Consider the following 12,442-nt stretch of genomic DNA (forward strand, 5'->3'; position numbering starts at 1 on the left):
CACATAATGCTGCCTTCCTTATGACAGATGTGCACTGAATATTGCACTGGCAAAGGCCAAAACCACTGTCCTCGCGGATCCCCAAATAGCTTATCCAGGTCCCCTAAAACAAGAAGTAGGGAGACAAACTAAGTTAGGCAGTATGCAAGTGACATCACGGCACGTGACATCACAGTGTATGACATTGCATGTGGCATCACAGGAAGTGATATCAGAGGAAGTGGCATCACAAGCCATGACTTTACAGAAAGTGACATCACAAGATGTATCAATAGATCTTAATACCTCACACATATGTTTAGCAGGCCTATCATAATTACATGTGAGTGCATTACAAGTATACACCCAAGCACTTCTGATTTAAGCAGAAGACTCACACTTTTGTAAGCTACACATTAAGTAATGTTGCCTTTTGTCACGGTAAATCTTCTTTTACCCAGGGATTGAACAAACTAACTCTGTTGCTAGCCTGTGCCCCAAGGCATAATATTCCATTTGCAGCACATTTCCACGTAGATGTCATTGCTTTAACTGTCTGCGATCTCCAGAGGTGAGACCGCTCTCCTATGCAAAGTATGCTTACTCAGCCCTACCCACCACTTAATGTATATGTGGTGGGCACCTGCACTCATTTAAGACATGGGGATTTATTTTTCATCAACAGACCATGACCCAAGGCAAGATATAAAGACAGAAAGGAAAGAAAGGAGAACAATGCTGATGGCAGAAAAGAGGATGAAAACCCCCCCAGCAAGTGTAGAGTAGTTAAAGAAAAAAGTTATGGCAACCATGGCATTCAGCAGTAGGACCCTATAAAAAAAGTCTGGGGCTCTGCATTTATGTTTTTACAAACTACACATTGCACCCCAAAAATATCACCTCTTTAGCAGCAGACATCTCTCATGTTCTGATAGTTCGCATAACTATATCTGAACCATCCTCACATTCACCAGCGCACCCTGACAGATCACCCTGAAATCAGAGCACAGCCAGAATACCCACACAAAGAATGGGCCATAAATTTGAAAGTAAGAGGCATCAGGTCCACATTAAAATAAGTGCAAACCACCCAATATCCAAAGATGAGAAGAAAATGGTGACAAATGTAACTCACAAGAAAAAATCACATGCAATTCCAGTCTCAACTAGCACTTTCAAGAAAATATTGGCCTTCAGAAGGAAATATTGCTAGTTTGCATTGAAAAATTACCCAAGTGGGAAGATGTAGGAACAGAGAGAGACACCACAAACTATGGTAAGTAATCAGAATCTACACTAGACTATGATCACGAATAAGAACTTGGCATATCCTAGACATGTTACACTGCCAAAACGGTGCACGCGAGATGGCCTACTTGACCCACGTGCTTACAGTAACAGTGACCTGTAGGCTTGCCTATTCACTGTAAACTCATCATGCAGGAACCAGCACTAATTAAGCAGACATGATCTTTCATGTCATACATAGCATAGTTCTGAATGGCATCAGTTTCCCAGACCTAAGAGCATCATAACAACAAATCTATCCCCTGTTATTGTGTTATGATACAGTGCACCCCAAACTTTGCAGCTTCGCTGCAGTAGGCTTGTGTGAGTAGGGCAAAGAACAAGAACACCCACACCTCAGCATGGTAACAAACTGGGAAAATTTAACACAGTTAGATCCAGTACTATTGAGTTTCAAGATCTACAAAAAAGCAACTTGTCTTCCTTTCAAGGAGAAAAGCTGTTCAACATTTAGTGATTGAAACTGGTAAATAAAGCAAATAATTTCAAATGTTTGGGAATCTTTTTTTGTTGTAGTGTGTCAGATTTAGATAGTACTAGGGGAGGATTATGCAAGGCAGTCCTTATTTGAAGTAAAAAATGCAGTTGCAGTATTTACCTGGCAGCCTTGCTCCAACCGCATGTGCCAAGAATTAAAGACAAAACATAAACCTTTGAAGTAAAACAAGAGAAATAAAAATAAAGAAATGTTCATCTAATGACTAAAATAAACAATGTGAAAGCAGAAATTCTGTGATCGAAGCTGGCTTCCTAGCTTGATCAAATTGTGTGATCCTAGGCACATCTCTCTTTTGTGTTTGATTTAATAGGGTGTATTTCTGAACCACAGATATATATAATAATAAGAATCTAGGCCATATAGGATGCACTTGACACTTCATTTTCATGTGGCTTCTGCCGGCCAGCCAAACTCTAACCTCATGCACCAAGAATTAAAGACAAAACATTAACCTTTGATGTGAAATAGGAGAAATAAAGGGGACCTTGTGCACTTCTAAGCCACTCTTTGAAGTCTCCCCCACTTCAAAGGCACATTTGGGTATTTAAACAGGGCCTCTGGCCCTACCAACCCAGACACTTATGAGGTAAACACTCTACTTCATCAAGACACTTCCTGGAGAAGAAAACCTGAACCAGAACCTGCAACCTGCTCAGAAGAACTGCCTGGCTGCCCAAAGGACTCACCTGACTGCTTTTCTGCAAAGGACGGCTGCCCTGTTGTTGCCCTGCTGCTTTGCTTCTCTCTGGTTGTGCTGAGAAGTGCTCTCCAAGGGCTTGGATAGAGCTTGCCTCCTGTTCTCTTAAGTCTCAGGACCAAAAAGACTTAATTCCTGCAAAATAACTCCTTGTGCGGCAGAAATTGGTGCACACAGCCTGCATCGCGGTGAGAAAATCACCGCACGCCGGACCGGAACGACGCAGCCTGACTTCGCAAGGAGAAGATCAATGCAACGCCAGCGTTGCAACTGGAAATTCAATGCACGGCCCACTAGATCGACAGAAAACCAAGCCGGAAATTACGCAGCCCGACTTCCTGAGAGGAAATAGGAGAAATAAAGAGATGTCCATTTAGTGGACTGAATTGCACCTATGTGCTGTCCATAATCTTTGCATGCCAGGTAGAGGCTATGGTGATGATTGAAGGCTGTTGGCATGGTGCACTGCTCTATCAAGAAGAGAGCCATCGCCCTGTGGAATGCTGTGACCTGAAGGGGTTGTTTCTCTGTATGCACTGTTACAAATCAGTTATGTAAGGAGGGGGTTGTGGTGAAGTGAGAGGGGTGTCGCCCTGGACCAGCGTGCAGCTGTGAAGGAAAAAAAAGCTATTACCTTCGAAAGAAGAGCAACGATTGAAGTACCCAACTATCCAGGAGGACCCAAGACCTGCCGTTGGATTCAAGGAGGCTTACCGCATAGGCAGAGGAGAGCCTCTTCCATAGTATCCATACTTTTGCTCACTGCTATGCTGCAGACGCGTACCAGGGCACTCTTAACTTCAACTCTAGCAAGAGCGGGTAGGACCGAATACTGGCCCGCCAGGCCTCGGGAGCAACTTGCTTTAACTGACATGCTACAGCATGGAGGCACCTAGACTTTCTAAAACTTCTCTTTTCTAAGGCCTGAACTGCCTAGCGGGCATAGCTGAAATGTTGGCTTACATAAATAGGAAATAACCACAGTCCTTTGACAGGGAAATGGGATTCGAGAGCTGACCCAGGGGAAGCAAGTATGCCTGATTTAATAATACGGTGTATATTATTGGTACACAAAATACATGGGTGGATTTTCGGGAAATCCCATGCACCACCCCTGTAGTGCCTACCCGACACATGGTAATGCAAGGCAGCACATCGTTACTTTTTGTTTTGTTTTTAAAAAGCGACACAAAAACTATCCTTTAAGGTTATCTCCCCTCTGTATGTGTGCTGAGCAAGCCTCAGGTAGACTTACCACTGTGGTGCAAACCTATGTTAACAAGTCTTTGTAAATATGGGTTTGCATCAAAATAAATGGGTGAATGCACTGGAATGCCCAAGCACCACCCAAGTAACGCTTACCTGATGCAAGGTTACGCAAGGCAGGGAAATGTGCTGTCTTGCGTTATACATATGTTTTTTTTTTTTTTTTTACAAAACCACACAAACAGGAATTGTGTAGCACTGTAGATCCCAAATAGATTTTGCATCAGGGTTGTGCCAAAAATGTGAAGCACCCCATACAAAAAATCTGGGCCTCAACATACACATTTAAAAAAACTCTGTCACAAAGATATCTGACAGTAAACTGTTCTTCTTAATTGGTTGCAAAGTCTGAATTTTAAAATATCCTATGGGATTAAGTCACTTGCTGCAGATATCCTTGTGTTACCAGTAAATCTGAGGGAATAGTAATAATGGAAAGATAACTCTGGCGGTTAACGCTTCTTCCTAGAAAAATCTGTGTTTTGTCTAGTCCCAGTTTTGACTCAAAGTAGAATATGGGTTAATATGTATCCTGCAAAGCACATCATGTAACATACATATAACAGGTTTTTATTTTATGCAGATAGGTAAGTGGGTTACTGCTTTGAACACAGAGATCCTTTTGTTACTTGCAGTTGCATTGCAATCCTTCTAATATAGAACAGTAAGTTATAAAGGATGAGATGCGACTCCTACACCTTGTCGCTCTCACTGTCTTATGTAACATATCCGGTACATTGATTTACAAATGTGTATGGTTTATTGTCAATGTAGTATGTATGTGTTATGTAAAGCGCTCTGACACCCTGCATTGGGATAAATAGTACTATGAAAGACATTTTAAAATAGTGATATTTAAGTTGTTATTTTGTGTAAATGCTGTGACAGAGCAACACATCTGATATTCTTACAGTGTATGCATATGTCATATACAGGTTCTGAACAAAGTCAGCATCAGGCCTCTCTGAAGTACCTGGGAAGTGGCTAACAAGCTGTGTGTTTTTGTTTCCCTCACCCTACATTTACATCTAGGTGTTAGGCTACAGACAGCTCCCAGCCAGACCACTCAAACAAAAGGAGGCCAAATGGCCTCTTAAATTCAGCATTTTCTATAGGCCCAGCTAGAGTCCCAATGAAGAAAGAGCCCTTGCTCCATGCACGTTGAATGGATCGAAAGCGGACAACTTGCAGGGGCTTCCGAATGTGTACTGGTGGTTGAAAATTTCACCAGGACAAGTTCAGCATATTGTACGGTGGGGCCCAACTTCTTGGCATGGTACACTGCGTCCACCCTGTTAAAATAGTGGGTGGAGGCCATTCACCCATGTGTACCCCTGACTTGTGCCCTGAGCTCGACCACTGGTGCAATGTTTGTCTCTTTGCTTCAGCCCAGTCAATGCGTGAGGAGCGTGACGTGACGGAGGTTGGTGCAACATTAACCCATGCACCCAGAGACGAGGGATGATTAAACTCTGCACTTTGCAACCGGGAGTACCATAAAATCTAAATAAATACATGCATGCATGGCTTACCTCTCTTCTCAGAGACAGTATAGCATGCCCTTCGCTAGAAATAGAAGAAACAGACAATGGATGGGATCTTAGATCCCTCGGAGTGGTGAACTCTCTGTCTGAGGTGGACACCTCCCAAGGTGAGGACTAGGATGAGAGGAACAAGATGAGGTTGTATTCAGGGCCGGCCTTAGGCATTGGCGAGCTGGGCACAGGCACAGGGTGCCAACATTCTGAGGGATGCAGCAGGGTGCTGCCTGACTTAATTTCATGCAAGCAGCAGCTCATCTAACTCACTTGGTCTCAATGCTGTACTGTTAAACACTTTACCATCAGCCCTTAAGGTTCCTCAGCTTATTTGTTAGCACCCCATCAACCCCCTGCCCTCCTTCCATCTTCCTCACACCTCCTGCCGTCACACAGCAATGACTCCCCACCCCACAACAAACACCAAGGGCCTCATTACGACCCTGGCGGTCATGGAACGCCAGGGCCGGGGACGGAGGAAGCACCGCCAACAGGCTGGCGGTGCTTCAGGGGCAATTCTGACCACGGCGGTAAAGCCGCGGTCAGAAAAGGGGAACCGGCGGTTTCCCGCCGGTTTTCCCCTGCCCCAGAGAATCCTCCACGGCGGCGCTGCTTGGATTCCGACCCCCTTCCTGACAGCCTGTTCCTGGCGGTTTACACCGCCAGGAAGAGGCTGGCGGGAACGGGTGTCGTTGGGCCCCTGGGGGCCCCTGCAGTGCCCATGCCATTGGCATGGGCACTGCAGGGGCCCCCTAACAGGGCCCCATTCAGATTTTCAGTGTCTGCAAAGCAGACACTGAAAATCGCGACGGGTGCCACTGCACCCGTCGCACACCAGCAACTCCGCCGGCTCCATTTGGAGCCGGCATCATCGTTGCTGGGGCTTTCCCGCTGGGCGGGCGGGCGGCCTTTTGGCGGTCGCCCGCCCGCCCAGCGGGAAAGTCAGAATGACCGCCGCGGTCATTTGACCGCGGTGCGGTCTTCTGGCGGTCTCCGCCCGGCGTCGGAATGACCCCCCAAGTTTTCTTTCCGCATAGGGCGCTGTCCTGATCAATATGATGTATGGCTGGCCTTAGGTGTAATGCACGATCTTTAGTCACAAGTCAGAAACACAGAGAGATAATCTCTGTTCACAATTTCTGACTTGTGCTGTCTGTATTTAATTTATTAATTCTGAGAAATGTCAAGTTAGACACCTCAGATACAAAAAATGAGCACTTGGCTCTGCACTGGAGCCATACAACTCTTCATATTTTGGCCCCTTGTCAAAATTACCACGAGATAAAAACATGAAAGGAATTACTGTTTTTGCACCTTGCCGTTTTGCCACTGGGCAGTTTTATCTCTCAAATCCGAGTTTACTGTGTTAGAAAGAGGGGTAACTTCAGGACTCGGTTTTACAGAATGTTCACACCTTCCGATCTGTTTTCCAAGACACTGTCTTCACGGTGAAAAAACACCCAGGGCTCAGAGAAATATCCATTCATCTTAGAATGTTAAATCAGGGGCATACATAATGGGGCCTATCCTATGCAAAGGATGCTTACTCAGCCCTACCCACCACTTAATGTATATGTGGTGGGCACCTGCACTCATTTAAGACATGGGGATTTATTTTTCATCAACAGACCATGACCCACGGCAAGATATAAAGACAGAAAGGAAAGAAAGGAGAACAATGCTGATGGCAGAAAAGAGGATGAAAACCCCCCCAGCAAGTGTAGAGTAGTTAAAGAAAAAAGTTATGGCAACCATGGCATTCAGCAGTAGGACCCTATAAAAAAAGTCTGGGGCTCTGCATTTATGTTTTTACAAACTACACATTGCACCCCAAAAATATCACCTCTTTAGCAGCAGACATCTCTCATGTTCTGATAGTTCGCATAACTATATCTGAACCATCCTCACATTCACCAGCGCACCCTGACAGATCACCCTGAAATCAGAGCACAGCCAGAATACCCACACAAAGAATGGGCCATAAATTTGAAAGTAAGAGGCATCAGGTCCACATTAAAATAAGTGCAAACCACCCAATATCCAAAGATGAGAAGAAAATGGTGACAAATGTAACTCACAAGAAAAAATCACATGCAATTCCAGTCTCAACTAGCACTTTCAAGAAAATATTGGCCTTCAGAAGGAAATATTGCTAGTTTGCATTGAAAAATTACCCAAGTGGGAAGATGTAGGAACAGAGAGAGACACCACAAACTATGGTAAGTAATCAGAATCTACACTAGACTATGATCACGAATAAGAACTTGGCATATCCTAGACATGTTACACTGCCAAAACGGTGCACGCGAGACGGCCTACTTGACCCACGTGCTTACAGTAACAGTGACCTGTAGGCTTGCCTATTCACTGTAAACTCATCATGCAGGAACCAGCACTAATTAAGCAGACATGATCTTTCATGTCATACATAGCATAGTTCTGAATGGCATCAGTTTCCCAGACCTAAGAGCATCATAACAACAAATCTATCCCCTGTTATTGTGTTATGATACAGTGCACCCCAAACTTTGCAGCTTCGCTGCAGTAGGCTTGTGTGAGTAGGGCAAAGAACAAGAACACCCACACCTCAGCATGGTAACAAACTGGGAAAATTTAACACAGTTAGATCCAGTACTATTGAGTTTCAAGATCTACAAAAAAGCAACTTGTCTTCCTTTCAAGGAGAAAAGCTGTTCAACATTTAGTGATTGAAACTGGTAAATAAAGCAAATAATTTCAAATGTTTGGGAATCTTTTTTTGTTGTAGTGTGTCAGATTTAGATAGTACTAGGGGAGGATTATGCAAGGCAGTCCTTATTTGAAGTAAAAAATGCAGTTGCAGTATTTACCTGGCAGCCTTGCTCCAACCGCATGTGCCAAGAATTAAAGACAATACATAAACCTTTGAAGTAAAACAAGAGAAATAAAAATAAAGAAATGTTCATCTAATGACTAAAATAAACAATGTGAAAGCAGAAATTCTGTGATCGAAGCTGGCTTCCTAGCTTGATCAAATTGTGTGATCCTAGGCACATCTCTCTTTTGTGTTTGATTTAATAGGGCGTATTTCTGAACCACAGATATATATAATAATAAGAATCTAATCCATATAGGATGCACTTGACACTTCATTTTCATGTGGCTTCTGCCGGCCAGCCAAACTCTAACCTCATGCACCAAGAATTAAAGACAAAACATTAACCTTTGATGTGAAATAGGAGAAATAAAGGGGACCTTGTGCACTTCTAAGCCACTCTTTGAAGTCTCCCCCACTTCAAAGGCACATTTGGGTATTTAAACAGGGCCTCTGGCCCTACCAACCCAGACACTTATGAGGTAAACACTCTACTTCATCAAGACACTTCCTGGAGAAGAAAACCTGAACCAGAACCTGCAACCTGCTCAGAAAAACTGCCTGGCTGCCCAAAGGACTCACCTGACTGCTTTTCTGCAAAGGACGGCTGCCCTGTTGTTGCCCTGCTGCTTTACTTCTCTCTGGCTGTGCTGAGAAGTGCTCTCCAAGGGCTTGGATAGAGCTTGCCTCCTGTTCTCTTAAGTCTCAGGACCAAAAAGACTTCATTCCTGCAAAATAACTCCTTGTGCGGCAGAAATTGGTGCACACAGCCTGCATCGCGGTGAGAAAATCACCGCACGCCGGACCGGAACGACGCAGCCTGACTTCGCAAGGAGAAGATCAATGCAACGCCAGCGTTGCAACTGGAAATTCAATGCACGGCCCACTAGATCGACAGAAAACCAAGCCGGAAATTACGCAGCCCGACTTCCTGAGAGGAAATAGGAGAAATAAAGAGATGTCCATTTAGTGGACTGAATTGCACCTATGTGCTGTCCATAATCTTTGCATGCCAGGTAGAGGCCATGGTGATGATTGAAGGCTGTTGGCATGGTGCACTGCTCTATCAAGAAGAGAGCCATCGCCCTGTGGAATGCTGTGACCTGAAGGGGTTGGTTCTCTGTATGCACTGTTACAAATCAGTTATGTAAGGAGGGGGTCGTGGTGAAGAGAGAGGGGTGTCGCCCTGGACCAGCGTGCAGCTGTGAAGGAAAAAAAAGCTATTACCTTCGAAAGAAGAGCAACGATTGAAGTACCCAACTATCCAGGAGGACCCAAGACCTGCCGTTGGATTCAAGGAGGCTTACCGCATAGGCAGAGGAGAGCCTCTTCCATAGTATCCATACTTTTGCTCACTGCTATGCTGCAGACGCGTACCAGGGCACTCTTAACTTCAACTCTAGCAAGAGCGGGTAGGACCGAATACTGGCCCGCCAGGCCTCGGGAGCAACTTGCTTTAACTGACATGCTACAGCATGGAGGCACCTAGACTTTCTAAAACTTCTCTTTTCTAAGGCCTGAACTGCCTAGCGGGCATAGCTGAAATGTTGGCTTACATAAATAGGAAATAACCACAGTCCTTTGACAGGGAAATGGGATTCGAGAGCTGACCCAGGGGAAGCAAGTATGCCTGATTTAATAATACGGTGTATATTATTGGTACACAAAATACATGGGTGGATTTTCGGGAAATCCCATGCACCACCCCTGTAGTGCCTACCCGACACATGGTAATGCAAGGCAGCACATCGTTACTTTTTGTTTTGTTTTTAAAAAGCGACACAAAAACTATCCTTTAAGGTTATCTCCCCTCTGTATGTGTGCTGAGCAAGCCTCAGGTAGACTTACCACTGTGGTGCAAACCTATGTTAACAAGTCTTTGTAAATATGGGTTTGCATCAAAATAAATGGGTGAATGCACTGGAATGCCCAAGCACCACCCAAGTAACGCTTACCTGATGCAAGGTTACGCAAGGCAGGGCAATGTGCTGTCTTGCGTTATACATATGTTTTTTTTTTTTTTTTTTACAAAACCACACAAACAGGAATTGTGTAGCACTTTAGATCCCAAATAGATTTTGCATCAGGGTTGTGCCAAAAATGTGAAGCACCCCATACAAAAAATTTGGGCCTCAACATACACATTTTAAAAAACTCTGTCACAAAGATATCTGACAGTAAACTGTTCTTCTTAATTGGTTGCAAAGTCTGAATTTTAAAATATCCTATGGGATTAAGTCACTTGCTGCAGATATCCTTGTGTTACCAGTAAATCTGAGGGAATAGTAATAATGGAAAGATAACTCTGGCGGTTAACGCTTCTTCCTAGAAAAATCTGTGTTTTGTCTAGTCCCAGTTTTGACTCAAAGTAGAATATGGGTTAATGTGTATCCTGCAAAGCACATCATGTAACATACATATAACAGGTTTTTATTTTATGCAGATAGGTAAGTGGCTTACTGCTTTGAACACAGAGATCCTTTTGTTACTTGCAGTTGCATTGCAATCCTTCTAATATAGAACAGTAAGTTATAAAGGATGAGATGCGACTCGTACACCTTGTCGCTCTCACTGTCTTATGTAACATATCCGGTACATTGATTTACAAATGTGTATGGTTTATTGTCAATGTAGTATGTATGTGTTACGTAAAGCGCTCTGACACCATGCATTGGGATAAATAGTACTATGAAAGACATTTTAAAATAGTGATATTTAAGTTTTTATTTTGTGTAAATGCTGTGACAGAGCAACACATCTGATATTCTTACAGTGTATGCATATGTCATATACAGGTTCTGAACAAAGTCAGCATCAGGCCTCTCTGAAGTACCTGGGAAGTGGCTAACAAGCTGTGTGTTTTTGTTTCCCTCACCCTACATTTACATCTAGGTGTTAGGCTACAGACAGCTCCCAGCCAGACCACTCAAACAAAAGGAGGCCAAATGGCCTCTTAAATTCAGCATTTTCTATAGGCCCAGCTAGAGTCCCAATGAAGAAAGAGCCCTTGCTCCATGCACGTTGAATGGATCGAAAGCGGACAACTTGCAGGGGCTTCCGAATGTGTACTGGTGGTTGAAAATTTCACCAGGACAAGTTCAGCATATTGTACGGTGGGGCCCAACTTCTTGGCATGGTACACTGCGTCCACCCTGTTAAAATAGTGGGTGGAGGCCATTCACCCATGTGTACCCCTGACTTGTGCCCTGAGCTCGACCACTGGTGCAATGTTTGTCCCTTTGCTTCAGCCCAGTCAATGCGTGAGGAGCGTGACGTGACGGAGGTTGGTGCAACATTAACCCATGCACCCAGAGACGAGGGATGATTAAACTCTGCACTTTGCAACCGGGAGTACCATAAAATCTAAATAAATACATGCATGCATGGCTTACCTCTCTTCTCAGAGACAGTATAGCATGCCCTTCGCTAGAAATAGAAGAAACAGACAATGGATGGGATCTTAGATCCCCCGGAGTGGTGAACTCTCTGTCTGAGGTGGACACCTCCCAAGGTGAGGACTAGGATGAGAGGAACAAGATGAGGTTGTATTCAGGGCCGGCCTTAGGCATTGGCGAGCTGGGCACAGGCACAGGGTGCCAACATTCTGAGGGATGCAGCAGGGTGCTGCCTGACTTAATTTCATGCAAGCAGCAGCTCATCTAACTCACTTGGTCTCAATGTTGTACTGTTAAACACTTTACCATCAGCCCTTAAGGTTCCTCAGCTTATTTGTTAGCACCCCATCAACCCCCTGCCCTCCTTCCATCTTCCTCACACCTCCTGCCGTCACACAGCAATGACTCCCCACCCCCACAACAAACACCAAGGGCCTCATTACGACCCTGGCGGTCATGGACCGCCAGGGCCGGGGACGGAGGAAGCACCGCCAACAGGCTGGTGGTGCTTCAGGGGCAATTCTGACCACGGCGGTAAAGCCGCGGTCAGAAAAGGGGAACCGGCGGTTTCCCGCCGGTTTTCCCCTGCCCCAGAGAATCCTCCACGGCAGCGCTGCTTGGATTCCGACCCCCTTCCTGCCAGCCTGTTCCTGGCGGTTCACACCGCCAGGAAGAGGCTGGCGGGAACGGGTGTCGTTGGGCCCCTGGGGGCCCCTGCAGTGCCCATGCCATTGGCATGGGCACTGCATGGGCTCCCTAACAGGGCCCCATTCAGATTTTCAGTGTCTGCAAAGCAGACACTGAAAATCGCGACGGGTGCCACTGCACCCGTCGCACACCAGCAACTCCGCCGGCTCCATTTGGAGCCGGCTTCATCGTTGCTGGGGCTTTCCCGCTGGGCGGGCG

Source organism: Pleurodeles waltl, chromosome 2_2, assembly GCF_031143425.1.
Source record: "Pleurodeles waltl isolate 20211129_DDA chromosome 2_2, aPleWal1.hap1.20221129, whole genome shotgun sequence".
In the NCBI taxonomy this organism is placed as follows: Eukaryota; Metazoa; Chordata; class Amphibia; order Caudata; family Salamandridae; genus Pleurodeles; species Pleurodeles waltl.